Source organism: Zalophus californianus, chromosome X (assembly GCF_009762305.2).
Source record: "Zalophus californianus isolate mZalCal1 chromosome X, mZalCal1.pri.v2, whole genome shotgun sequence".
Taxonomy (NCBI): Eukaryota; Metazoa; Chordata; class Mammalia; order Carnivora; family Otariidae; genus Zalophus; species Zalophus californianus.
Window position 1 is genome coordinate 31,837,844 of NC_045612.1, and position 27,763 is coordinate 31,865,606.

The following is a 27,763-nucleotide window of genomic DNA, read 5'->3' on the forward strand; positions in this document are numbered from 1 at the left end:
CCGGGCGCGCTGCCGGCCCTGGATATTTGACGGTTTTCACCTCTCCTGCCTCCTGGGCACGAGAGGCCATGTGGGCTCAAACGCGAGAGTCCCGCTTTCGGAGGCGTGAGGGCCACTTGGCCGGCCGGGCCCACCCGCGCCGCGCACCGGCCGTGGGGGAGGAGTTCTGCTCGGACCCTACACACCGTCCGGGCCCCAGCTCTCCCACCCCCCCCACCCCGCCCCCCGCCTCCCGCGTCCCGCGCAGGCGCCGCCAGGGCCACCCCCGCCGCCATGTTTCCCCCGCCCGCGCGCTCGCTCCCCCCGCCCCCCTCCCCTCCTTAACTGGGCTCCCGCCCCCTCCCGCTCCCCCCCGCCCCCTCCCCTCCCCTCCCTCCCCTCCCCTCCCCTCCCCTCCCCTCCCCCGGTGAGGTCAGGCGGAGGCTCTGCCGCTGCGGCCGCCGCAGCTCAGCTGGCATTCCGGGGAAGCCTGGAACGGGCACTTTCGAAAATAAGTGGAGCGGCGTTCGGGTTAGGGTCCGTGCTCTCCGCCTGCGCGAGGGCGAAGCGACCAGGGCGAGCAAGGGGGAGCGGAGGTGCGGGGCCGGTGTCTCGCAAGCCGGAGGGAGCCCCGGCTGCGCCGCGCGACTCGCTCTTTGGCCCTCGGAGCGCAGCAGCGGGCTGACGGGCGGCGGGACGCGGGGACGCGGCAAACAACGTGAGGCAGGGTCCTGAAGTCGCAGGGGCTCCATCAGCCACCTCCCCGCTTCCCGGACCCGGCGCGGCGAGGCGGTGCGCGGTAAGGAGTTGCGGTCTGCACCGGGGGCAGAGGGACAGGGAACCAGCTGGGCTCTTTGCACGCCCCCCCCTTCTTTTTTCTCTCGCGTGCGGGTGCGCGCTCATCCCTGCACCTTCTCATCCTGACCTCCCGGACTCGGAGGCTCAGCCAGACGCCTGGGTTCTTTCAGCAACCCCCCCCCCCAGACCCCAGTTTTCCTTTGCTTCTTTGTTATCCTTTCAAGATCTTCTTGTCCGGACTTCGCTGTCGCTGCCCTGATGGTCTGGGGTCCCTCTGCTCGCCCCAGCCCCACTGTCTCTTGCCCTCTAACAGTTTCGGCTTTGTGCCTCCCAGCCCATCCCTCCCTCGGAATCTTCTAACTTGCGAGGCTTCGCTGCTGGCTCCCGAGTCAGGAGCACACTCTTCTTCTTCGAAGCTTTTAACTCCTCTCTGGACGTCTTCATCTCTGAATGTCTTGGCTTCTTTGGTTTAATCACAGTTGACTAATGATTTTCTTGGAAGCTTGCTGTCTAGCCGACGGCTTACTGAAATTGATGGGAATGATCTTCTAGTGTGTATTAGCTAAGGAACTCAAAAGTTTCTTTCTAGGTTTCAATAACTTAGTCCAAGAACCACAGCCACTTGAAATGTATGTTATATATGTTTGTGTGTTTGTACGCAATCGTAGCACATGGCCCTAAATCTGATTCTTCCTCCACTGCTGAGCAGGCCTGAGAGAGAGAGAGAGAGAGAGAGAGAGAGAGAGAGAGAGAGAGACTTTGGATGCCTGCTTCCATTTCTCCATCTGCAAACTGGAATGTTCATCTTTTATTGTACTCAGAAAGAATTCTAGGGGTTTGGGATAGTCACTCAAGTTAGTGTAGGCTGTTTACTAAGCACACTGCATGGGAACTGAGAAAATCCGGGGTTTCAAACTGCGTTTGTTGAGAGGGCACCTGCCTTAAATTTTTTTTTTTTTTTAAGAAGCCAGAGTTTCTTAGTGTACATCTCCTATTTGCATAAACCCTCAAGAAGCAGCATTTACAAAGCACGGAGTTACAAAAGAGACTACTTTGCTGTGGACTGGAGATTAGTTTGCTTAAGTCAATTTCACACAGTACCACTTACTTTCTCAGCGATGTCCAGTCGCTCCCATACTGAGGCTCATTTACTCACTTCAATGCTGAAATTAGTGTGTGAAGAAAATTGAATGGAGAGGCTGAAAGTGGAGGCAGATACAGTGAATTAGCACATGCTGACGTTCGTGGCTGTGTTTTTTTGGAAATGGGCTGTATCTAGTGCTCAGATTTGAAAAGGGAGAAAAGCGAAATGATCAACCAAGCAGTTATGACATTTTACACTTAAAAATAGTAGCTCCTTGAATTGCAAGTTTTTATTACTATCCTTATACTTAGAATGATAGCATTGTCGGCTGGATATGTGATCAGGTGTTGCCATTGACATGATGTGCATTAATGGGCAGTAATCTCAGAAGAAACTGAGTTGGGAATGAAGGTAAGGGCTAAACTTCACTGTCCTGGTAGCAATTGTGTTGGCAGTGAGACAAGGAATGTTAAGTTTCTGCTGCAGCATCCGGTGATGTATTTAGAAAATAGATGAATAAGAGCCTCAATTTCCCCTGGTTTTAAAACCTGCACTTTCATAAGCACACTTTGAAAAGTGTGATGTGACTCTATAGAGTTTGAAGTTGAGGTTCTGAGGAAAGCAGTTTTTAGGAGAACAGTAATAATGGCTATTGATTATCAGTTTAATTAGATGGATTGCGGATGATCTGTAGTTTCCCTCATTTGTTTGGTAAATTCCTGACTTCACTTTAGTTTTATTAAAAAAAAATGGAATAGAGTAGGGAAAGAGGATTTATAGTAATAGGGCCAACCTAAATGTGTAATTTTCTTGGCAACCCATTCTGGAAAGACATACTAACTTGCAAATTGTTTCAAGGAAAACAATTTGTGTCATTCTGTTATTTTTTTTCCTTTTGTGATTATTATTGATACTAAGTCTAAGTTAAGATTGCCACCAATATGAACTATTTGTTTGCCAGAAAAAAAAATAAAGTTGGTTATGAGTTCATCCTGAGCATTTTGCTCTGAATCTTTTCAACATGTATTTGATAAACCCACTCGGTAGACCTAGAGGTTATCAGACTGGGTGTTTCTGATGTCACTAAACATAACTGCAGTTTGCTAATGAATTGTCTTTCTCATTTTCTTTACATTTTACATTAATTTTCTTCATGTAATTTGACTTGCAGTAGTGAAATGAGACTAAGCAGTTTTCAAATTGATTTGGATGTTTAATAAACTACTACAACCTCCTCAAAGTATTTTTTCTTAAATCCAGTGCTTGAAACGGATCTATTTTTACTGCTGTGAAATAACTCAACAATTTGCCAGGCATCATCAGATTTCAGAAAATGTAGAAAGATTATGGAAAAATGAACAGCCCTAGAGAAGCCATCTCAAAATTAGAGGGGGGAAAAAAAGCTTTTTTCAAGTTACTGACGTTCATATCAATCAGCTTTTAAATATATTGTTCATTCATTTAGTAATTTATTTGACAAAATCTGTTGAGCACCTTCCATTTGCCAAAGCCCTCTATTAGGCACGAGGTCCTGTATTACTACAAGGCATGATCCTTGCCCTTGTGGAGTCTCCCAGAGGCTATAGTCCACCAAAGGATAGAGACAACAAACCAGTAAACAAGTGAAGAAGATCCTCACAGATTGTAGGAAGAACAATGAAGGAAATAAGTAACGAAATGTGATATGGAGACCTGAGAAGGGCTTATTTGGCAAGGATGGTCAGGAAAGGCCTCTTAGCAGCGAAGGTGACCTTTGAACGGAGACCTGAAAGAGAAGAGAGAATAAACCTACCTTGTGAAGGGCAGAGGGACAAGTAAGAAGAGCCAAGGCCTTGAGGCAGGCAAACAGACAGCAGGGTGTTTGAGGAACAGAAAGCAAGCCAGGATGGCCAGCCCCAATGACATGGGTGGGGGGAGTTGTTAAAGGTGTTCCAGAGCCTGAAGGGAGTCGGATAATAATATAGGGCCTGGAAATTCTGAGGAAGAATTTGGGTTTGATTCTCAGAACAAGGGGAAGCCAGGGCAGAATCTTTATGAACTACTTTTCTGTGGAAGGTTACTGGCTGGAAAAAAAAAAAAAATTACTCAGTGGAAATAAATAAAAATGTGTTTTGCAGAGGTTGTCTAGCTACTCAGTTGTTTACATTAAGACCTGAGGATGAAAAGCTTTCTTTGATATGTATGCTAACTAAATAAGTAATTCAGTTCTTCCACTCTGTGTAGATAAGGGGATAGGGAACTGGGAACTCTGAGGTGAATGTGTTGAAAAGCAGTTTACTTTCCAGAGTTATGTCACCTGTGCCCTGAGGTAAGTTGTCACCAGCTTTATTAAAAATCAGACCATTGTTAAGCCTAAGAATTTGTTTTTCAAAGAATAGTGTTTTATTTTCTCATAGAAATATGTTTCCTTTGGAAGACTGGAAGTTTCATTTGAATATGAAAGAATATTTCGGTTTTAGAAATGGCATGTGAGATTTTTCAGGGGAGTTTCCCATTTTCCTTTACCTGTTGCCTTCTCCAGAGTTTTTTTTTTTTTTTAAGATTTTAAAAATGTTTTTATTTAAGTAATCCTTCCACCCAATGTGGGGCTCGAACTCATGACCCCAAGATCAAGCGTCGCATGCTTTTCCGACTGATCCAGCTAGGCGCCCCTCTTCAGAGTTTTCCAATTGCCATTCTTTGACAGATTAGGGTTACTCTATTCCTTGAGGCTTACATGAATTTAGATTTGGTATTTATTTTGTGCCCTGAGCTCTTGCTCAAAAGCAATCCAGCTTTGAGGTCTGGTTGGCCCCAAATAGGAATTCAGATGGTCATTGACATTCCATAGGGGTAAATCTTTTTTTTTTCTTAAGTTTTTTTTTTTTTAAGATTTTATTTATTTGAGAGAGAGAGAGAGACAGCCAGAGAGAGAACGCAAGCAGGAGGAGTGGGAGAGGGAGAAGCAGGCTTCCCGCGGAGCAGGGAGCCCGATGTGGGGCTCGATCCCAGGACCCTGGGCTCATGACTTGAGCCGAAGGCAGATGCTTAACCATCTGAGCCACCCAGGCACACCCATAGGGGTAAATCCTAATGTTATAGGGCAATAACCTGCGAAATAATCTTCAGCAACTCCCACAGAGTCTACTTCCTACTCCTTTTAGCACTCAAGGATTCTTCATGGTTTGAGCCAAGCCTACTGTCCTCCATGTCTTTATTATTCTCTTACATGAATCCTATGTTGATTTAAACTGATTTTCTCCAGTTTGGAACTTTTCTGCTTAGTTTCATTCTTGGCCTAGAGTAGGTACATGGTAACTGCTCGTTGGATGGATGCCATGCCATCATCTCTTTGAAAAGCCATCTCCTTTCTTTTCTATCATTGCAAATCCCAACGTTTGTCATGGAACAGTTCAGATCCCTTGTCCTATTTTACACCAGACCCCCTGACCCAATCTCCTCCTCTGGAGGTGAGTGGTAATCACACACTTGCCACATGTCACATAATTATGTTGATTTGATGCCTGGCTACCTCCCCCACGGGTCTCTGACTTCATGAAGGCGACCTGGATTTGTCTGGTTCACTCATCCATTGTATCCTGAGCACCTGGCATTTGCTATGCCCTCTATAAATAGTTGTTGAATAATGAATAGACACTGCCTTGTGATGTTTCTCCTGTTATTGTTTTGGATACTTAAATCGCTTCATGCTGTTTTACTTTTCACATATTTGTCAGGTGTTCTCAAGCAGTTTCTGAGAGGGCCTGCCTGGAGTACAGTTGTTAATGAGCACAAGCTCTGGGGTTAGGCTGTTTGTGTTCCAGTGTTGGCTAGGAGACTTACTAGCTGGGGGACACTGGGCATGTTGGTTAACCTCTCTGTACCTCGTATTTCTCATTTGTAAGGTAAGGATAATAGAAATTCCCTCTTAGGGTACTTGTAAGGATTAAATGAGTCACCGAAGTCTACAAGTTGATGTTTGCAATTGTTAAAATTCAGAAGCTCTGACAACCGAAAGAAATTTTGTTTGGTAAGTGCCATACTCAGGTGGTGGCAAAATCTGACTTGAACTGATATGAGGGTATTTATAGTCTTTATTCTATTTAATGTTAATCTTCATTTGGTTTTGCTGTAGAATTAGTAGTATGTTTATGGGGTAATGCCTCAGACCCTATTGGGGTATTACATAATATATCGTATATGCAGGTTATTGCCTCTCCAAAAACCCGGACATTTCTGAATTTGGAAACACATCTGACACCAAGGTTTTCAGATAAGGGATTGTATACATCACGGTAAAGTGCTTAAATCAGCGCCTTGCACATAAGAAGTTGTTGCCCTTGGTGGTGGAGATTAGAGAGGTAAATATACAACTGTCTTCTTCCCAATACCTTTCTCATACTGGTTACCATGTAAATACATGCTGATTTATTCATGTAACCACTCTGAATAGAGGGCTGGCTCTATGAGCCTCATTTTATCATAGGAAAACAGATATGGGTCGTGTGATTGAAATGAGCCAAGAACTAGGTCTCTCAATACTCTCTCATCGAGTGCCATTAGGAATATTTATTTTTTGTTTTGCTTTTGTTATTTAAACCAAAGCATGCTTCTTTAGGGTGAGTCTTTTCATCGGGGGAGAGGGGAGGACTGAGTTAAGAAGAATTCATTTAATATGATTAGACACTTATACTTTGCAGTTGCTAAATATTTATTGAACTCATGTATATGGAAATCAGTACTAAAAACAGGAGAAAGGTACAAAACAAATGAGGCATAGTTCCTGGCTTTTAGTGGTCCAGTACCATGCACGGTTACATGGGAACATGGTTGTCCATTACAGTTCTTTCTTTTACTTTGTAAGTTTGAGATCATTAATATTAAAAATGTACACATGAAAACACAATAGGCAATTGAAAACTCGTCTTAGTGTCCAATATATGGAGTTGGTTTTTAATACCTTAATGGCTCCCCACCCCCTGAAATATCACCCCTATATGACATCCTGGCAACCTTTCCTTTCTAACTAAATTAAGTACAATATGATTTTTATTGTTCTTATCAATATTTGTAAATCATAACTGATACAGTTTCCTTGCCCTTTTGCCTTTGTGGGCTTGGGAGTAATTGTGTGTCTAAAAAGATTTTTCGGGAATTTTTTTTTTTGCAGTGGAAAATTAGTTCTTGAAACCATTCTGCCAGTTCATTCAACAGATATGTATTAAGTACCTATTACAGTCTAGGCATTGCACTAGTTTAAGCAAATAGAATCTCTGCTCAGTGCTCTTTTCCTCAAACTGGAGTACACTGGGTATACTGGTGAGCAAGGTGGGGATGTGATAGTGTGCTGTGGGAGCTACAGAGTAAACTAGCTTGTGTATTCTTTTTTTTTTTTTTAAAGATTTTATTTATTTATTTGACAGAGAGAGACACAGCGAGAGAGGGAACACAAGCAGGGGGAGTGGGGAGAGGGAGAGGCAGGCTCCCTACCGAGCAGGGAGCCCGATGCGGGGCTCGATCCCAGGACCCAGGGATCATGACCTGAGCTGAAGGCAGACGCTTACCGACTGAGCCACCCAGTTGCCCCTAGCTTGTGTATTCTTGAGGAATCTGTTTTCCACAAAGATTTAGGAGAACATTCACTGGTAGCTGATTAAAACTAATAATATTTAAACAGATTCTTATACCTTGTGCTTTAGAGTGCAACATTCACATGAAAATTTGAGGTAAAACCCAGTACTTCAAAGAAAGTCTCTGCTTGCCCAAGGTCAGCTGTGGTAACCCTGGGGTGACCCTTTGAAAAGCACTGAGGCCACAAAATGCTGAGTCTGTTCCTTTAGTCAAATGCCTGGACATTTTCATAGCCTTAAATTTTCATGGTGACCTTCAAGAACGGTAATAAACATTAAATTTTTCCATCATGTTGCCTAATTTTTTTTCGTTCAAGAGAACACTCTGGTTGTTTGATAACGGTCTAAATCTTAAAATGTGTTGAGTCCTAACAGAGTTCTTAATATTGGTGGGAAATAGCTAAGATTGATAGTGAAGAGCCTGCCAAGGGACTGGTCTTCAGAAGACAGGCTGTTAGAACACAATGACCATGAACTTAAAGCAACACAATTGATGGGGTCACAGCATTGTCCCATCCCATGAGCACTTGCCTCTCTCACTGATTGAAGTTAACTCCTGCTAACCTTAAAGCTGCTTTCATTTATAACACATACAGGCTACAGATTGCTTTGTTAATTGCTGGCTACCAAAATGTGTAATAGTAGAGGAAAGTTGTCAAGGTTCGTGTGCTTTGAGGGTAACAAAAGCTTTCTAGAGTTTTAGACGTTTTTGAAAAGGGGTGAGCAGTGCATTGGAGGAATGCCTGTTACCAAGCAAATGATTTGATTTGCTCTGAATGAGAAAGATGAAGAAGAGAAAGGCAAGTGAAGAAAAGGAGTGAAAGTAACCGGAGTTAAGTCAAACGCTAAATCTCTCAACTGATTTTGATTGTTGCTGTCCGACTTTCATTGTTGTCGCCCCACTCCAGACACAGTTCACAGGGCCTGCCATTGTTGTATTGTTGTGTTACTGCCCAGAGCTCATCAGGACATGGGTATAGAGGGGTGATTAAGGGATGGTCATTATATTCTGTGTGTCAAGTGTTTTTACATTTTACAGTCTTTTCAGTAAAAGGGGATAATAGAGTTGTAGAGTTTTGCTTCTTGGTTCCATTTTACGAAAATGGCCATACTTTTCTAAAGAACTTCATGTCAGCACTGTTTTCTGTTCTACTGTTGAATATTTCTCAGTGGGAAGGCAGTAGAAATCAGTGGTTAAGATCTTGGGACCTGGAGGGGGCGCCTGGGTGGCTCAGTCGGTAAGCATCTGCCTTCGGCTCAGGTCATGATCCCAGGGTCCTGGGATCGAGCCCTGCATCGGGCTCCCTGCTCCTCGGGAAGCCTGCTTCTCCCTTTCCCACTCTCCCTGCTTGTGTTCCTTCTCTTGCTGTCTCTCTCTGTCTGTCAAAAAAAAAAAAAAAAAAAAAAAGATCTTGGGCCCTGGACTCACAGGCTTGGGTTCAAATTCCGACTCTGCGTCTTGTTGCCAGTGTGGTTTTGGGCAATTCCCTTCACCTCTCTGAGCCTTGTTTGCCTCCTCTGTAAACAGTCTCATCTGGTGGTTTTAAGGATTATATGAACTGATGCATGTAAAGTCCTAAGCATAATTCAAGCTACATGGTAGATATTCTTATTATTGACTCGTAATAGATTTAATGGCTTAACTAGCTAAAACTTGTGGCATACTGTAGGAGCTTTGCCACTTATATATGAACCAGAAATGTAAGGGAAAATTGTGTCTTTCCTTTATATTGCCTTAATCCCAGTGGGAATGATATTGTTTTGAGCATGTATCTCTTAAATAGTGAACTGACTGCTTAGAAGTAACACTAGTTTTCTGGCAGACAAGAAAGTTTATGGTAAGTGCTTGGTTTATTACTTATTCAAAGATGGTATCACATTGAATGCAAGGAAACTGTCAATTTTTTAATATGATTGACCCAATATATATTTAAATATGATAGTGTTTAGCTTAATAGGATTTAAAAGTTTAATCTTCATTTCGAAGGGAAAGGGAGACGCAGGAAAATGTATACAATAAACAATGTTGACTTTGAAACGAAAATTTTTTGGTGTTCTGATGCTCAAAGAGGTCATATATTTTCTTCATTTATCTCTATTCCAGATTTGAGGTCCTCACAGAAGAAAATATTGAAATATAACCGTTAAGCCGCCGGGAGGAGGAGTGATTCTGTTTGAATAATGTCTTCTATAGATTTTGAATTGTGATGGTTATCTTAAGCTTTTGTTATAGTTACGCTGGCAACAAATCAAATAAAACCTTAGAGATAATAAAAGTTCAGTAGCAGTTTTGATAAACAAATGGATAAGTCTAAGTAGATTATTGAGAGTACCTTCTGCTGGTGTAAGGCTGGTGTAACCTTTTGGGTTGGAAGTGCATGAAGGTAGTGTTCCTGCATTCCCCTGTTCCAGTGTTCTTCGTTTCCAATGTCCTACAGATGGTGAGACAGTTGATCCTTGGGTAGCTGACTTGGTTATGGAATGCCATTGGTGTACAGAAGGGAACGAACCAGGTGACACATTGCTCAAGTAACTGTATATTCACTGTATATTTTGTGATGGTTATTAGGATAATGTACATTCACATACTTGAAAAGCCTAGCTCACCATACTAATGAGATATATTATGTATTAGCAGAGTTACCTGCATTGATAGTCGTCATGATCAGCTTCATATTTGAACATGGAAAGACAACATTCAAAAGTATCTTTAGAAAAATTAGACTTATTCTGTCCTTAGGTAATAAGCTCAAATGTTAAGGATAATGCCATTTACTTACAGAACAACTTTCTTTTGAAGCATGGTTAATTATTCTTATTTTCTTTACTTCAATGGTGTATGCACAATGAGGTTGAATGACTTGCAGAAGATCACATCGCCTGACATGGACCTAGGAGCAGAATGTAGGGCCCTTGGTTTTTAACGAAGTGCTTTTTCAATAATAATGTAAAAGACTTGTTACCCAAAGGATTCTTTCATGTTTCTTTCTTTTTTTTCCTTAAAGATTTACTTATTTATTTTGAGAGAGAGAGAGAAAGAAAGAGAGAGTGCAGGCAGGGAGGGACAGAGGCAGAGAGAGTCCCAAGAAGACCCTGCGCTGAGTGGGGAGCCTGACGTGGGGCTCGATCTCAGGACCCTGAGATCACAACCTGAGCTGAAGCCAAGAGTCAGAGGCCTAACTGACTGCGTCACCTAGGCACCCCAGATTTTTCATGTTTCTTGTCTTTCAGTTGACAGGGTGAAACCAGAATTTCAGCAGTGGAGAATGCGCAATTTGGCATTTAGCAAAGTGAATTTTGGGTTTATTAGAAAATTTTCTAAGCACTTTTGGCATCATAGAGGTGTTTTATCTAAACATTCATGATCAAGCATTTGTTAAGTAATTATATGTAAAGCATTCTACTTGGAGGAAGAAAATATATCCACTGCCCTGAAATATCCTGCAGTCTAGCAGGGGCAAGAAAGAACATGAAGCAACCTGGTATCAGTCAATACTAATACTTTTTTGGAAAGATTTTATTTATTTATTAGAGAGAGAGAGAGAAAGAGCGAGCACAAGCAGGGAGAGAGGCAGAAGGAGAAGCAGACTCACCGCTGAGCTAGGAGCCTGATGCGGGACTCGATCCCAGCCACCTGGGATCATGACATGAGCCGAAAGCAGATGCTTAACCGACTGAGCCACCCAGGCGTCCCAGCCAGTACTAATATTAATAACCAATCAGTAATTACTAAGTTATCATAGCACCCACCGTGAGTATGGCACCATCGTAAAATCCTTTATATGCACGAACACATTTAAACCATGTAACAATGCTATGAGGTAGTGATTTCATTATCCCCATTTTACAGATGAGAAAACTGAGGCACAGAGAAGTTAGATAACTTCCCAAGGTTGCACACCTAATGAGTAGAAGAGCTAGCATTAAAATCTATGCAACCTGGTTTTAGAGTCTGTGTTTTTTACCCACAATGCTTCCTTTTTGTTCTGTCTCTGACAGGGGACATTATATAAGAGCATGATAGCCAAACAAGGCATGCTAGAAAGTGTTCTGGATAAATAGAGAGGAAGGATCAGAGTGGGGTGTTAAAGTTGGCAAGCTATTTTGAATAAGGTACTTTTGAAAAGCAGGGAATGTATTCTGAATATTTTAATGCCCAAAGCTGTGTGCATGTATGTTGCATGTGTATGCACAGGGTCGTGTGTGTGTGTGTGTGGGTGTGTGTGTGTGTGTGTGTGTTCATTTTGAACTGGAAAAAAAATTGCAAGGGTAAATCAAATTGAGAATCCTTTATATTGACAGCCAATCATAGCTCTGTTTTTGTGTACACTATATAGCCCCACAAATATGTTTTTAAAAATATGTAGCAACTTTATAGAACTCCAATTCAGCTACCCTACAATTGAGCAATTTAAAGTGTACAATTCAGTGGTTTTTAGTATCTTCACAGAGTTGGGTAACCATTACCACAATCAATTTTAGAACACTTTCATCACCCCAAAAAGAGAAATAGGTGTTTTGAAACAAATGTAACCACGAAGGGAATGGAAGTAATGTGTCTGTTGGTCCTACTGTTTTTCGAGCAAAATGTTCAGAGATCCCTGCTCAGTGAAACTCAGATCTTAACACCATTCTTTGCAGTGTAGCTCTAACTTGCTGCAGAACGCCTTCTTTTATTTTCATTTCAATCATTGACTAGTCTTTGAAAGGATTATATATTTATCTGATTCTGAATTCTGTATCCGTATTGATGGTATAGATTTGCTCATTGTGTACTTATCACAAGCATATGGATATTAGCACTACATAACTAAGCCAGGCTCTACTTAAAAACCAGACTGCTAAAAAAATAAAAAATAAAAACAAAACTGCTAAACTCACTACTGTGAATGGCTCCCTCCTTGTCTAGACCTGCTTCTATAGTGTGCCAGAGTCAGAGATACCTGAGAAATTTTATGCGTACATACTGGCATTTTAAAATATTTGTAAAGATTATGCTTGACATAGGTTAGTAATGGCTAGATGGTGGAGATAAAAGTAACACTTGTTTTTGGCCAGGATATGGTATTGGGATGGTGTGTTTTGGAAAATGTCCCATAAAATGTATTCTGTGATATTGTGTACCGGTATTGTGGAATAACTGGAACTTAAAAAAGAAAACTGAAGATTTTTCAGCTACTCACACTTCACTAAAATATAGTCTGTTGTTACCAGTCAAGAACGTTTCTGTCTAGTGGGAGTTACCAAACCAGATATCTGTGTGTGGTGCCGGAAAGGCAGGCTATTTCCAGTTCTCCAGTAGAGTGATAAGTTATAGTCAATGTTAACTTTCCAGCTAAAGGGTGACTGTTTACTTTTTATTATTAAAAATAATCTTTGAGGGGGCACCTGGGTGGCGCAGTCGGTTAAGCGTCTGACTCTTGATTTCGGCTCGGGTCATGACCTCAGGGTCGTGAGATCGAGCCCTGTGTCGGGCTCTGCACTGAGCACGGAATCTGCTTGGGATTCTCTCTCCCTCTCCCTCTTTCGCCTCCCGCTCATGCTCTCTCTCTCTTCTTTCTGTCTCTCAAATAAATAAGTAAGCCTTTAAAAAATAAAAATAAAACTAATCCTTGGACACAATCAGATGTCTTGAAGACTGTAGCTATCTTTTTAAATGAGTGAATCTTGGATTGGTCTCTTCCTACTTCTAATTTCACCTACTTTTTCTTTCAGAATGATTTTGTAATGTTATTTTATGCTTCCTCAGTAGTTTTTTTGTGCTTATTGTATTCTTGAATTGAGTGTCTTTTCAGGGGCCAAAGTAGTTTCATTTGAAGTTAAAGTGACTTGATTCACTCAAAATGATTTGCTGTAAATGTTAAGTGTGTGTGTGTGAATATATATATATATATATATAATTTATATTTTTATATATTTAAACTGAACTATAGTTGACATACAATATAATATTAGTTTCAGGTGTACAACATAGTGATTTAACAATTATATACATTAAGAAATGCTCACCAAGCTAAGTGTAGCTCCCATCTGCCGCCATACAGAGTTATTACATTACCATTGATTATATCCCCTATGCTGTACTTTTCCTCCCTGTGGCTTATTGATAAATGGAAGTTTGTACCTTTTAATTCTCTTCACCTATTTTGCCCATCCCCCCAAACCCCTGTCCTTTGGCAACCACCAGATTGTTCTCTGTATTTGTGAGTCTGTTTCCGTTTTTGTTTGTTTGCTTTGGTTTTTTTAGATTCCACATGTAAGTGAAATTATACGGTATTGGTCTTTCTCTGACTTACTTCACTTAACATAACACTCTCTGGGTCCATCCGTGTTGTCACAAATGGCAAGGTTTCATTCACTTTATGGCTGAGTGATATTCCAACGAACACACACACACACACACACACACACACACACACACACACTCCACATCATCCTTATGCATCCATCTATCAGTGGATATTTAGGTTGTTTCCATATCTTGGCTATTGTAAACAATACTGCAGTAAACATAGAGGTGCCTGTATCTTTCTGAATTAGTGTTTTGGTGTTTTCGGTTCAATACCCTGAGGTAGAATTACTGGATTGTATGGTATTTCTATTTTTAATTTTTTTGAGGAAGCTCCATACTGTTTTCCACACTGGCTGCACCAGTTTGCATTTGTACCAACAGTGCACCAGGGTTCCCTTTTTTCCACATCCTCGCTAACACCTATTGTTTCTTGTCTTTTTGATACCCGTCATTCTGACAGGTGTGAGGTGATATCTCATTGTAGTTTTGATTTGCATTTCCCTGGTGATACTGATGTTGAGCATCTTTTCATGTGTCTGTTGATCATCTGTATGTCTTTGGAAAAAAGTCGATTCAGGTCCCCTGTTTTTAGTCAGATTATATCTCTTTTTGGTGTGGGTTGTAGGTTCTTTATGTATTTTGGATATTAACCCCTTATTGGATGTACCATTTGCAAATATCTTTACCCATTCAGTATATTGCCTTTTCATTTTGTTGATGGTTTCCTCCATTGTTCAAAAGTTTTTTAGTTTGATGTAGTTCCAGTAGTTTATTTTTCTTTTGTTTTCTTTGCCTGAAGAGACTGATCCAGAAAAACAGTGCTAAAACTAATGTCCAAGAATTTGCTACCGGGGCGCCTGGGTGGCTCAGTCAGTGAAGCGTCTGACTTCAGCTCAGGTCGTGATTTCAGGGTCCTGGGATCGAGCCCCGTGTCAGCCCCGTGCTCAGTGGGGAGTCTTTGTCTCTCTCCCTCTCCCTACTCATGCTCTCTCCCTCTCTCTCTCTCAAATAAATAAGTAAAATCTTTTTAAGAGAAAGAGTTTGCTACCTATGTTTTTGTTTAGGAGATTTATGGTTTCAGGTCTTACATTTAGGTCTTTAGTCCATTTTGAATTTGTTGTTGTATATGGCACAAGGGTCTAGTTTCATTCTTTTGCATGTAGCTGTTCAGTTTTCCCAACACCATTTATTGAAGCGACTGTCTTTCTTTGATTGTATATGCTTGCCTCCTTTGTCTTAATTGACTTTATAAGCATGGGTTGGTTATTCCTGGGCTCTTTATTCTCTTATATCAGTCCTATGTCTTTTTTCTGTGTCAGTACCATTCTGTTTTGATTACTGTAGCTTTGTATAACTGTTTGAAATCTGGGATTGTGATACCTCCAGCTTTGTTCTTTTTTTTTAAGTTTTTATTTAAATTTCAGTTAGTTAACATGCAGTGTAGTATTACTTTCAAGTGTAAAATGTAGTGATTCAACACTTCCATACAATACCTGGTGCTCATCACAAGAGCGCTCTTTAATCCCCATCACCTACCTCCCCCATCCCCCCAGTGCCCTCCCCCCTGGTAACCCTTACATTGTTCTCTACAGTTAAGAGTCTGTTTCTTGGTTTGCCAACTCTCTTTTTTCCCTTTGCTCATCTGTTTCATTTCCTAAATTCCACATATGAGTGAAGTCATATGGTATTTGTCTTTCTCTGGATGACTTATTTTGCTTAGCATAATACACTCTACCTCTGTCCATGTTACAAATGGAAAGATTTCATTCTTTTCTTTTTTTAAAGATTTTATTTATTTATTTGACACACAGAGAGAGATAGTGAGAGAGAGAGAGGGAGAGAGCACAAGCAGGGGGAGCGGCAGGCAGAAGGAGAAGCAGGCTTCCTGCATGAGCAGGGAGCCCGATGTGGGGCTCGATCCCAGGACCCTGGGATCATGACCTGAGCTGAAGGCAGCGGTTTAACCAACTGAGCCACCCAGGCGCCCCGAAAGATTTCATTCTTTTTTATGGCTGAGTAATATTCCATTATATATACACCATATCTTCTTTATCCATTCGTCAGTCAGTGGATACTTGGGCTGTTTCCATAATTTGGCTATTGTAGATAATGCTGCTATAAACATTGGGGTCCATGTATCCCTTTGAATTAGTATTTTTATATTCTTTGGGTAAATAACTAGTAGTGCAATTACTGCATTGTAGGGTAGATATATTTTTAATTTTCTGAGGAACCTCCATACTGGTGTGAGGTGATATCTCATTATAGTTTTGGTTTGCATTTCCCTGATGATCAGTGATGTTGAACATCTTTTGATGTGTCTGTTGACCATCTGTATATCTTCTTTGGAAAAATGTCTATTCATGTCTTCTGCCCATTTTTACTTGGATTATTCATTTTTTGGGTTTTATTTATATATTTTGGATACTAACCCTTTATCAAATATGTCATTTGCAAATATCTTCTTCCATTCTGTACATTAGCTTTTAGTTTTGTTGATTGTTTGCTTTGCAGAAGATTTTTATTTTAATACCTCCAACTTTGTTCTTTTTCTTAAGATTTCCCTGGCTACTCAAGGTCTTCTGTGGTTCCATTCAAATTTTAGGGTTATTTGAGTCCTGTGAAAATTACTATTGGTATTTTGATAAGGATTGCATTGAATCTGTAGATTGCTTTGGATAGTATGGATATTTTAACAGTATTCTTCCAGTCCATGACCATGGTGTATCTTTCCATTTATTTGTGTAGTCTTCAGTTTCTTTCATCAGTGTCTTATAGTTTTCAGAGTACACGCCTGTCACTTCCTTGATTAAATTTATCCCTAGGTATTATTTTTTTGGATGCAATTGTAAATGGGATGGTTTTCTTTTCTTTTCTTTTCTTTTTTTAAGATTTTATGTATTTATTCATGAGAGAGAGACAGAGGCAGAGGGAGAAGCAGGCTCCCTGTGGGACTCGATCCCAGAACCCTGGGATCATGACCTGAGCTGAAGGCAGGTCATGCTTAACCAACTGAGCCACCCAGGCGTCCTGGGATGGTTTTCTTAATTTCTCTATCTACTAGTTCATTATTAGTGTATAGAAATGCAGCAGATTTCTTTTTTTTTTTTTTTTTTAAGATTTTATTTACTTGAGAGAGAGAGAGCATGAGCGGGGCTGGGGAGAGAGGGAGAAGCAGGCTCCCCGCTGAGTAGGGAGCCCGACGTGGGGCTCGATCCCAGGACCCTGGAATCATGACCTGAGCTGGAGGCAGATGCTTAACCAGCTGAGCCCCCCAAGCACTCCTGCAGCAGATTTCTGTATATTAATTTTGTATCCTGCAACTTTACTGAATTCACTTATTGGGTTTAATAGATTTTGGTGGAGTCTTTATGGTTTTCTATATACAGTATCTTGTCATCTGCAAATAATGACAATTTTCCTTCTTTCTTACCACTTTGGTTACTTTTTTTTTCCTTGTCTGATTGCTGCAGCCAGGACTTCCAGTACTATGTTGAATAAAAGTGGCAAGAGTAGAATTCCCTGTTTTTTCCTGACCGCAGAAGAAAAGCTGTGAGCTTTTCACCATTGAGTATGATCTTATCTTCTGGTTTGTCATATATGGCCTTTTTTAAGTTGAGATATGTTCACTCTAAATGCATGTTGTTGCGTTTTTATCTTGAATGAATATTGAATTTTTCAAATGCTTTTTCTGCATCTATTGAGATGATCATATGACTTGTATATTTCATTTTGTTAATGTGCTATATCACATTGATTTATAGATATTGAACCATCCTTGCATCCCTGAAATAAATCCCACTTGTGGTGAATGATGCTTTTAATGTATTGTTTAATTTGGTTGATTAAAATTTGTTGAAGTTTTTTTAAATCTATGTTCATCAGGAACATTGGTCTGTAATTTTATTTTTTTTGTAGTTTCTCTGTCTGGTTTTGGTATCAGGGTAATGCTCGCCTCATAGAATGAATTTGGAAGCATTCCTTCCTCTTCTGTTTTCTGGAATTGTTTGAGAAGGATAGCTATTAACTAGTCTTTAAATGTTTGGTAGAATTCACCTATGAAGCCATCTGGTCCCGGATTTTTATTTGTTGGGAGCTTTTTTTTGTTTGTTTGTTTCAGTTTGTTTATTATTAATTGGTCTATTCAGATTTTCTATTTTTTTCCTGATTTAGTCTTGGAGGATGTATGTTCCTAGGACTTTATCCATTTCTTCTAGTTTCTCCAATTTGTTGGTGTATAATTTTTTGTAGTAGTCTCATAATCCTTTGTGTTTTTGTGGTATCAGTTGTAACTTCTCTTTCATTTCTGATTTTTTTTAAAGATTTTATTTATTTATTTGAGAGAGAGAGAGTGAGGAAGAGAGAGCACAAGCAGGGGGCGTGGCAGAGGGAGAGGGAGAAGCAGGCTCCCTGCTCGCCCAATGTGGGTCTCGATCCCAGGACCCTGGGATCATGACTGAGCCGAAGGCAGATGCTTAACTGACTGAGCCATCTAGGTGCCCCACTTTCATTTCTGATTTTACTTACTTTGAGTAGTCCCCTTTTCTTTCTTGATGAGTCTGGCTATGGATTTATCAATTTTGCTTATCTTTTCAAGGTCTAAGCTCTTAGTTTTACTGATCTTTTCACTTGTGCTTTTAGTCTGTATTACATTTATTTCTGTTCTGGTCTTCGTTATTTACTTCCTTCCCTTCACTTTGGGCCTTGTTTCTTCTCCATTTTCTCGTTCCTATAGGTATAAGGTTATATAGTTTATCTGAGATTTTTCTTGTTTCTTGAGATATAGGCCTGTATCATTATTAACTTCCTTCTTAGAAAGTTTTTTGCTGTGTCTCAAAGAGTTTGAACCATTGTATTTCCATTTTCATTTGTCTCCAGGTATTTTCTGTTTTCCTCTTTGATTTTTTTGGTTGACCATTGGTTGTTTTAGTAGCATGTTGTTTAGCCTCCACATCTCTGTGTTTTTTTCCAGGTTTTTTTCTTGTAATTTACATCTACTTTCATACCATTGTTGTCAGAAAAAATGCTGGATATGATTTTAATCTTTTAAAATTTATTAAGACTTGTTTTGTTGGCTAACATGTCATCTATCTTGGAGAATGTTCCATGTCCATTTGAAAAGATTGTGTATTTTGCCATTTTTGGATGGAATGTTCTGTATATATCTGTTTAGTCCATCTGGTCTAATGTGTCGCTCACTGCCACTGTTCCCTTAGTGATTTTCTGTCTGGATTATCATCCATTGAGGTAAGTGGAGTGTTAAGTCCCTCACTATTATAGTATTACTGTAAATTTCACCTCTTATGTCTGTTAATATGTGCTTTACATATTTCAATGCTCTTATGTTGGGTGCATATATATTTACAACTCTTCTATCTCCTTGTTGGATTGGTCCTTTTATCATTATGTAATTCCCTCCTTTGTCTCTTGTTGCAGACTTTGTTTTAAAGTGTATTTTGTCTAATCTAAGTATTGCTACCTCAGCTTGTTTTTTGTTCCATTTGCATGGAATATTTTTCTTCATCCTCTTCACTTTGAGTCTGTATGTGTTTTTATGTCTGAATTTTGTCTCTTCCAGGCAGTATATAGATGGGTATTGTTTCTTTTATCCGTCAGTCATCCTTTGTCTTTTGATTATAAATGCATTTATTCCATTTACATTTAAAGTAATTATTGGGGGCCCCTGGTTGGCTCAATTGGTGTAGTGTGCGAATCTTCATCTCAGGGTTGTAAGTTCAAGCCCCAGGTTGGGTGTAGAGATTGCTTAGATTACTTATAAATAAAATCTTTCAAAAAATTATTTTAATTTTTTGAAAGATTTTATTTATTTATTTGACAGAGAGATGGAGAGAGAGAGCATGAGTAGGCAGAGTGGCAGGCAGAGTCAGAGGGAGAAGCAGGCTTCCCGCGGAGCGGGGAGCCCGACGGCGGGGCTCGGTCCCAGGACCCTGGGATCATGACCTGAGCCAAAGGCAGACGGTTAACCGACTGAGCCACCCAGGTGCCCCCACCCCCTCCTTCCTACTCTTTTCAATGATCTTTTTCTTTATATTCCTAGCTGGGGAGGAGCTGTTCTGGTAGTCTTCAGGTCATTTTCAGAGCATGTTGCATTTGATGTAGTTCCAGCCTCAGTGTGTCTGTGGGAGGGAGGTGAGCCCAACACCCTCCTGTTCTGCTGTCTTCCCTGAGTATGTATTTTATTTGCTTAAATGGATTCTCTGTTCATCATGCGTGGTGATGGTGTCACGATCTCGCAGCTAGTGGGTAGGTTGGAAGTCGACAAGGTGGCACTGCTGTCCCTGGAGGAAGAAAACTAAGTATACCTTTATGTTAATTAGGTGGAAGCACACCTTTGTCATAGAGATTAATAGTTCACATCACCTGGAGTTAGGATATGAGATGCTGTGGAGTAAAAAAAAAAAAAAAAAAAAAAAAAAAGCTTGATTTAGGAGTTTTGGTGTCTGTATATTGATGCTGCTTTTATCATTGCTAATTTTGTTTATTAAGCCATTTTGATATGGAAAGGGGTCAGGAATCTGCTGATTTAAGACAAGCCAAGCTGGTCTGGTTTAAGAGGGCCATTGTGACAACGAGAAAGTATCACCCATTTAGAAAAGAGAATTTAGAGTGATGTGAGTAATCAGTTTCCTATGACTTGAGATATCATTCACTGATATTAAAAAATGAAACCATTACAGTATACTCAGAAACTTCACAGTACTTTGATTTTTCTGCTTAATTTAGTGCCAGAAATGGTGTAGACTCCTTAATCGTTTAGAATATCTCTGAGTGACTGCATGTGGGTTAGGTCCATCTACCTGTTTTAAAGATGAATCTGCTTTTTCTGCATATAAAGGAGACTCACTGGCTTTAATTAGCCCTCCTGTATAGGGCAACGCTCTTTGATGAGAGGAAATGAGTTATTTCATGTACATTCATTCAAGAAAAATTAGTGAGCACCTTCTCACCCATGTCCTGGGGATGCAGCGGGGAACACAAGGCAAAATTCTACTTTTCTGCCCAGAGGCAGTTGCAGTATCCTGTTCATTTTCTTTGTTCTTCTAAAATGCTGCAGAAAGACCTTGGAAGGCCTAGTGAGTCTCCATTGGCATTCTGTGTTTGGAGTCATAACTGGAAGGAGGAAAAGGACAGTTGGTCTCTGGCTCCATCAAGCCGAAGTGCTGCCCTTAGTTATTAACCCTTGTTTAATTCTTATGAGTCCAAAGTACTTTCTTGGTTGTTCCCTGTATCCCTTTCTAGTAACTTAATGGAGATTATAAGCTCACAGTTGTGACCATCATTGTTTAATTTTCAACTGGAGAAACACAGTTAGTGGAAATATAGGCTGCCAAGGGACTTGTATAGGAATAGGTAATTTCCATGCCATAGGATGACATGACAGGCACCTAGCGGTCCGGCCTGTGTGAAAAATGTTACTTCCATACGTACTGAAGTCTTAACAACTTGTTGGACATTTCCACTAGTTGGTTACACCTGTGGCTTCTGAAGATTTTTGTTAGTTTGGGTTTTGAGTTTTAGTTAACAGAACCACTGTTTTTCATATATTACTGTCATGGTCAGGTTCTTAGTATCTTTCAATAATTACATATCAAGTAAACTATTCCATGTTAATGAATAAAGTTTAGAGAAGACAGCACCAGGGCTTTCTGTAAACCTATTTTGATCTGCTACAGCAAAAGTACCTAACCTTCATTTGGTTGGACTATTTTTTAAAAAGCAGTTCTGTTGGGGAATGCCTGGGTGGCTCAGTTGGCTCTCTCTCCCTCTCCCTCTGCCCCTCTGCACTCCCTCTAAAAAGGAAAAAAAGTCAGCGTGGAGCCTGATGCGGGGCTCGATCTCACAACCCTGAGATCATGACCTGAGCCGAAATCAGGAGTCAGATGTAACCGACTTAGCCACCCAGGTGCCCCACCAGAACCACTTTTTTCTTTTTAAAGGTTTTTTTTTTTTATTGATTTATTAGAGAGAGAACGAGAATGAGAGTGGGGAGGGGCAGAGGGAGAAGGAAAAGCACACTCCCCGCTGAGCAGGGAGCTGGACACAGAGCTCAGTCCCGGACCCCGGGATCATGACCCGAGCTGAAGGCAGACGCTTAACCGACTGAGCCACCCAGGCATTCCCCGACAGAACTACTTTTTAAAAAATAGTCCAACCAAATGAAGGTTAGGTACTTTTGCTGTAGCAGATCAAAATAGGTTTACAGAAAGCCCTGGTGCTGTCTTCTCTAAACTTTATTCATTAACATGGAATAGTTTACTTGGTATGTAATTATTGAAAGGTACTAAGAACCTGACCATGACAGTAATTTTCAATATGGTGGGGTTGGAGAGGGGTGGATATCAACCATAGAAGGCAGCATGGGATGCTGGCAGTCCAGGCTTGGCCGTAGCAGGGTATCTCCAAAGGGCTTCTTGGGCTCCTGTGTGTAGGTTGTTGTGTTAAGAATGGTAGCAGAGGGCAACCTGAGATTCCTGAAGACTTATTATACTTACTCACTTTTACTTAACTAGTTTGAGAACCTTAAATATCAATTTCCTTAGTTTGAGGGGCATGGGTACTGGTAAATTTAGGTGTAGATCTCTTACTTCCTTTCCTGTGTTATCTTTGTTAATGGAAACTTTTCTGTCAGTTTCGAAAACTGATTTTGAATACTGGAATAATAATTTTAGGACCATGAATTAACATGAGCCTATTGCTGTACTGTCCTAACCATATTATGCAAGTAATTCGTGTTGACAACCCATTTTTGTCTTCTATTCGTGTTTACTACTTAGCATTGTTTTAACATAATGACATTCTTTTTTTATTTTAAATTCAATTAATTAACATATAATATATTATTGGTTTCAGAGGTTGAGGTCAGTGACTCATCAGGCTTATATAATACCCAGTGCTCATTATATCACGGGACTTCCTTAATGCCCATCACCCAGTTACGCCATCCCCCTCTCCCCCTCCCCTCCAGCAACCCTCAGTTTGTTTCCTATGATTAAGAGTCCCTATGGCTTGTCTCGCTCTCTGATTTCATCCTGTTTTATTTTTTCCTCTCTTTCCCTATGATCCTCTGTTTTGAAGGTATTATCCTAAACGAAAGAGGGTATTATGCCAAGTGAAATAAGTCAGAGAAAGACAATCGTCATATGCTCTCACTCGTATGTGGAATTTAAGAAACATAATGACATTCTGATAACCTATACATGCTCACTAAACTTGAAAGATGTGAATTCTAGGACTCCTTCTCTCTCTATTATGTATTTATTTTTAGAACTCCTTTTCTGTTGTCTGGTGTTATTGTAAGTATGAGCAGTTCTTGAATCCTTCAGATCTAGTTTTAAATTCCACTGTATATTCATGTAGATAGACATTATCTGCTGTAACAGAGGCCCCCAAATAGAGTGCCTTAAACAAGCTTGCTCTTTCCCACATCAGGGTTGGATGGCAGCTCCTCAATTATTAGGTACGCAGGCTCGTTCTTCTCGTTCTACTGTCCTCAAAAAGCATCCTCCATGTTGTGATTTGAGCTGGCTGCTCTAACTCACTATCACATTCTTTTTTTCTTTTTTAAAGATTTTATTTATTTACTTGAGAGAGAGCGCACAAGTGGGGGAAATGGCAGAGGGAGAGGGAGAAGCAGGCTTCCTGCCAAGCAGGGAGCCTGACGCGGGGCTTCATCCCAGGACCCTGGCATCATGACCTGAGCCGAAGGCAGACGCTCAACGACTGAGCCGCCCAGGTGCCCCTCACTATCACATTCTTATTCTAACCAAAGGGATGGCAGAAGGGTCAGGAGATAAGACACTCCTTCCACTTAAGGATTAACTTAACAGACGTGTACATCGGTTGCTCACATATCCCACTGGCCAGACCTTAGTCATATGGTGACACCTAGCTATAAGGGAGGCTGGAAAATGTGGTCCTTAACTACGTAGCCATGTGTCCAGTTAAAATGATGATTACTTTCTTAGAAAGGAAGAAAAGATACTGGGGGGCAACTCAAAGTCTCTACCATACACGGTTTCTGATGTACAATTTTATGAATTATCTGGAGATATTATCTTCATAATATTGGGTACTCATTTGCTTCAGGATTAGAATCCAAAGTCATCTGCATGACAGATTTTGGCTCCTGCTTGTCCCTCTAGCTCCTCTCTCACCCCTCCTAACGTCGCGTTCTAAACTGCACTTCTGCAAACTTTCCGTGTTTTCTTACCCTCACACTTTTGTAGTTGCTGCTTTTCCTGAAATGATGACTACTTTTTGTCCTTCAGGGGTTTAGTTGTCACCCGTCTTGGGAACATTTCCTTGAGCCTCCTCTACTTCACAGCTGTTGCCAGTTGTTTCTTTCATATATTTGTATAGTATCATTTGTGCCTTTCTTTAGCAATCTTTATTGTAATGAGTGCTTTTACTTCTCTTTGTCTCCCACTGGATTGTGAGTCCCTTGAGGGCAAGGGCCAAGTCAGTCACCTCTTTGTTGTCTGCTATGACACCTGACCCCGATGTGGTTTTTTTTTGTTTTGTAAAGATTGTATTTTTTTGTCAGAGACAGAGCATGAGTGAGCACACAAGCAGGGGGAGTGGGAGAGGGAGAAGCAGGCTCCCCACTGAGCAGGGAGCCCAATGTGGGACTCGATCCCAGGACCCTGGGATCATGACCTGAGCTGAAGGCAGACACTTAACCCACTGAGCCACCCAGGCGCCCCCTGGCCCTGATGTTTAACTAATGTTTGTTGAGTGAGAAAACGAATGAACGAACATTTAGCTTACTAATTATGGCTGTTTGATTAAGCTGGCAGCTCTTTCGCCATTTGGAAATTGCCATACTTAGAATATTCTCCAGTAGCCAGCACTGGGTAAGTTTATAAGAGGTATTGGTAAACTCAAATAGTTTGAAATATTTATCAGATGACTAAAATATGCACATTATAGGGGATACGAGAAACAGATGTGTAAAATTTTAGAGCAAGGAGGAGCCCTAGGTATCATTTCATTCAACTCTACTGATTTTAAAAAGGTATATAATATAATGGAGAGGAAGAAGTTAAATCACTTGCTCAAGGGCCTCTGTGTTCAAGGAGCTTGCAATGTCATTGGATAGATGATATGTACAGACATGAAAAAGGTGACTGAGAAAAAAGTGCCCAAGGAGCAGAGAAGCCTGGACTAGTCAAGGTAGGTTCAACCGCAGACTTAGTTTTTGAGGTGAGTCTTGATGGCTGCAAAGGATTTTGATATGAGAGGATATTCCAGGTGTAGGGAATGTGTGAATAAAAGTGCACATGTAAGGGGAGCTTGGGTGGCTCAGTTGGTTAAGCCTCTGACTCTTGATTTTTGGCTCAGGTCATGATCTCAAGGTCATGAGATCGAGTCCTGTGTAGGGCTCCGTGCTGGGTGTGGAGCCTGCTTAAGATTCTCTCCCTCTCCCCCCCCCCACACGTAAAAAAAAGTGCACATATAGGGATGTACAGGTGACTGTTGGGATCTGTTCCGTTAAATGGTATTTAGTAATAAGAGAAAAAGGAGGAAAATAGAGTCAGAAAATGGAGGGACTTGAATATCATGCTGCGGAGGGAGGCCACTGGCACTTTTTGAGTTAAGTGACTAATATAATGAAAACGATTTTTGCATGTTTTATTTGGTAGGTGGACTGTGTTGAAGGCTAAATGGCTCATGAAACTGGCACATGGTCTAATATGCCGATTAAAAAATATGAACTTGGGGTGCCTTGGTGGCTCAATCGTTAGGCGTCTGCCTTCGGCTCAGGTCATGATCCCGGGGTCCTGGGATTGAGCCCTGCATCTGACTCCCTGCTCAGAGGGGAGTCTGCTTCTCCCTCTCCTACTCCCCCTGCTTGTGTTCCTTCTCTCGCTGTGTCTCTCTCTGTCAAATAAATAAGAATCTTAAAAAAAAAATAAGAACTTAATGGATTCTAAAGTTTTCACTCTGGTGAAAACATGAAACACCACGAGTTCTCATGATAATATGTCGGCTTTCTTCTTAATGGAAACAGTAAGCCCAAGCTGCAAGCTTGTGCTATTTAATGTGCATGTATTAGTCATGACATGACATACTGTAGATAATTGTATAAACTCTCACATTACGCCAATAAACCATACAAATTCCGGAAGTAACTGAGAATGTGGTAGCAGCTGCAACACCAGGCCTTGCTGTTTTGTCAGTCCAGCCGATTAACATGAAGCGGCATGAACCCTCCCAAAGCATTTGGAAACCATTTTGTTTAAAAATGTTTTCTTTAGAAAACTAAAATGCAATATTGTATTTTGGTACAAAACAGAAGCAGAGGGAACACTAGTCAGAGATATACACTGACTTAAACTTTATCCAAAAATGAAAAGCATTTTTTATAGTCCAGAATGAGTGTATTTCTTTAAGGGCGATAAATGTGTGGATGTGAAGGGACCCATGGATGGGCTTCACATAGACTTTTGAAAGTGTCTAAGTGTATAGCTTCAGAAACATATCTTGAATACCTAATCATTTTTTGAGGTCCTGTATTAGAACAGTTTGTATTATTTATCTTTCTCCTAAGAATTACAGGGAAAAATCTCAGTTAAATAAAGGTTCATTTAAGTTATGTTTATTTGAGCCTAGCATATTTGTGAAACATTTTTAGGAAGCTTACCCAAAAGTATTTGTTTCAGATATTGTACAATTAAAGGTATCAATACCTAGTCTATAGTATTTTTGTATTTCACCATGATTTAAAGTTAACTGTATGTTGGCTTTTGAAAATTAAAAGCATTTTAGCAACTAAAAGAGTGTATTTTTTCTCTGACCCCACCCCCCCCACTCTGTTAGCTACTTTGGTAAACTTGATTTTTTTAAAAAGATTTTTTTTATTTGAGAGAGAGACAATGAGAGAGAGCAGAGAGCACAAGCGGGCGGCAGGGAGGAGAGGGGCAGAGGGAGAGGGAGAAGCAGACTCCCTACCAAGCAGGGAGCCTGATACGGAACTCGATCCCAGTACCCTGAGATCATGACCTGAGCCAAAGGCAGACGCTTAACTGACTGAGTCACCCAGGCGCCCCAAATTTGGTAGCCTTTAGCCCATAATAAACTTTTTATGCCTTGATTAAAACATGAAAATCTGTAACAACCAGTTTTAGCATCATACGCTGTTATAAGGCTTCTTATTATTGTAGGGAAGTCACGGTATTGAATGTGTCTTTAAGACCTAAAACCAGTTCTCATGATCTCTTAGCTATAATATAGAAAAACATTTATTCTAGTTTCCAGTGTGATTGAAATCCTAAGTGGAATACTTAAAATAATTTGCAGTGTATTATTTAATAGGAATCATTCAATAGACATCAGCACACATGCTGTCTATTACATAAAACAGTACTTAATCACTGTGGACTTAAGAATTGTAGTAGTGGTTAGGAGTATCAGCTCTAAGCCTGACTTAAAATTAGACTGCCACTTCCTACTTGTATGTTAATAAGCAAGTTACTTAATGGAGAAAACAAGGAATTTTATAAGAATCAAATAGGGGTGTCTGGGTGGCTCAGTGGGTTACACGTGTGACTCTTGATTTCAGCTCTGATCGTAATCTTGGGGTCATGAGGTGAGCCCCATGTGTCACGCTCTGCATTTAGTGGGGAGTCTGCTGGAGATCCTCTCTCTCTCCCTCTCCCCCTCTCCCCGCTCTCTTACTCTCTCTCTCTAAAATAAGTAAATAAATCTTTTAAAAAAAGGAATTAAATAAAATAATGCATGTGAGTGTTTGGCACAGTACTTAGTTACAATATTGTAAGATTCAGTGAATGCTAGCTATTATTATTTTATATAAATAGTATAATATGATTTTCCAAAGAATTTGGGCTGTTAGTTTAAATTTTTTCCAGCTATTTTATTTAAAGCAAACATCTATAGAAGAGAAAATATCAAAAGAATGAACTAAGTGACAACATCAGCAACTTAATAGTTATCAAAGAATAGGGGACATTTTTGTCAGGT

General features: G+C 40.5%; 1 protein-coding gene across 2 annotated transcripts in view; it reads left to right on the plus strand.

Moving 5' to 3' along the window:
• Positions 1 to 439: 439 nt before the first annotated feature.
• KLHL13 (kelch like family member 13) overlaps positions 440 to 27,763 on the plus strand; it is a 200,133-nt gene continuing 172,809 nt past the window's right edge. The window contains exon 1 of one of the 2 annotated variants that reach the window (XM_027609350.2): positions 440 to 778. The gene's annotated coding sequence lies outside the window, so the exon portion shown is untranslated. The remainder of the gene's footprint in view (positions 779 to 27,763) is intronic. The other variant, XM_027609344.2, reaches the window with a different exon arrangement.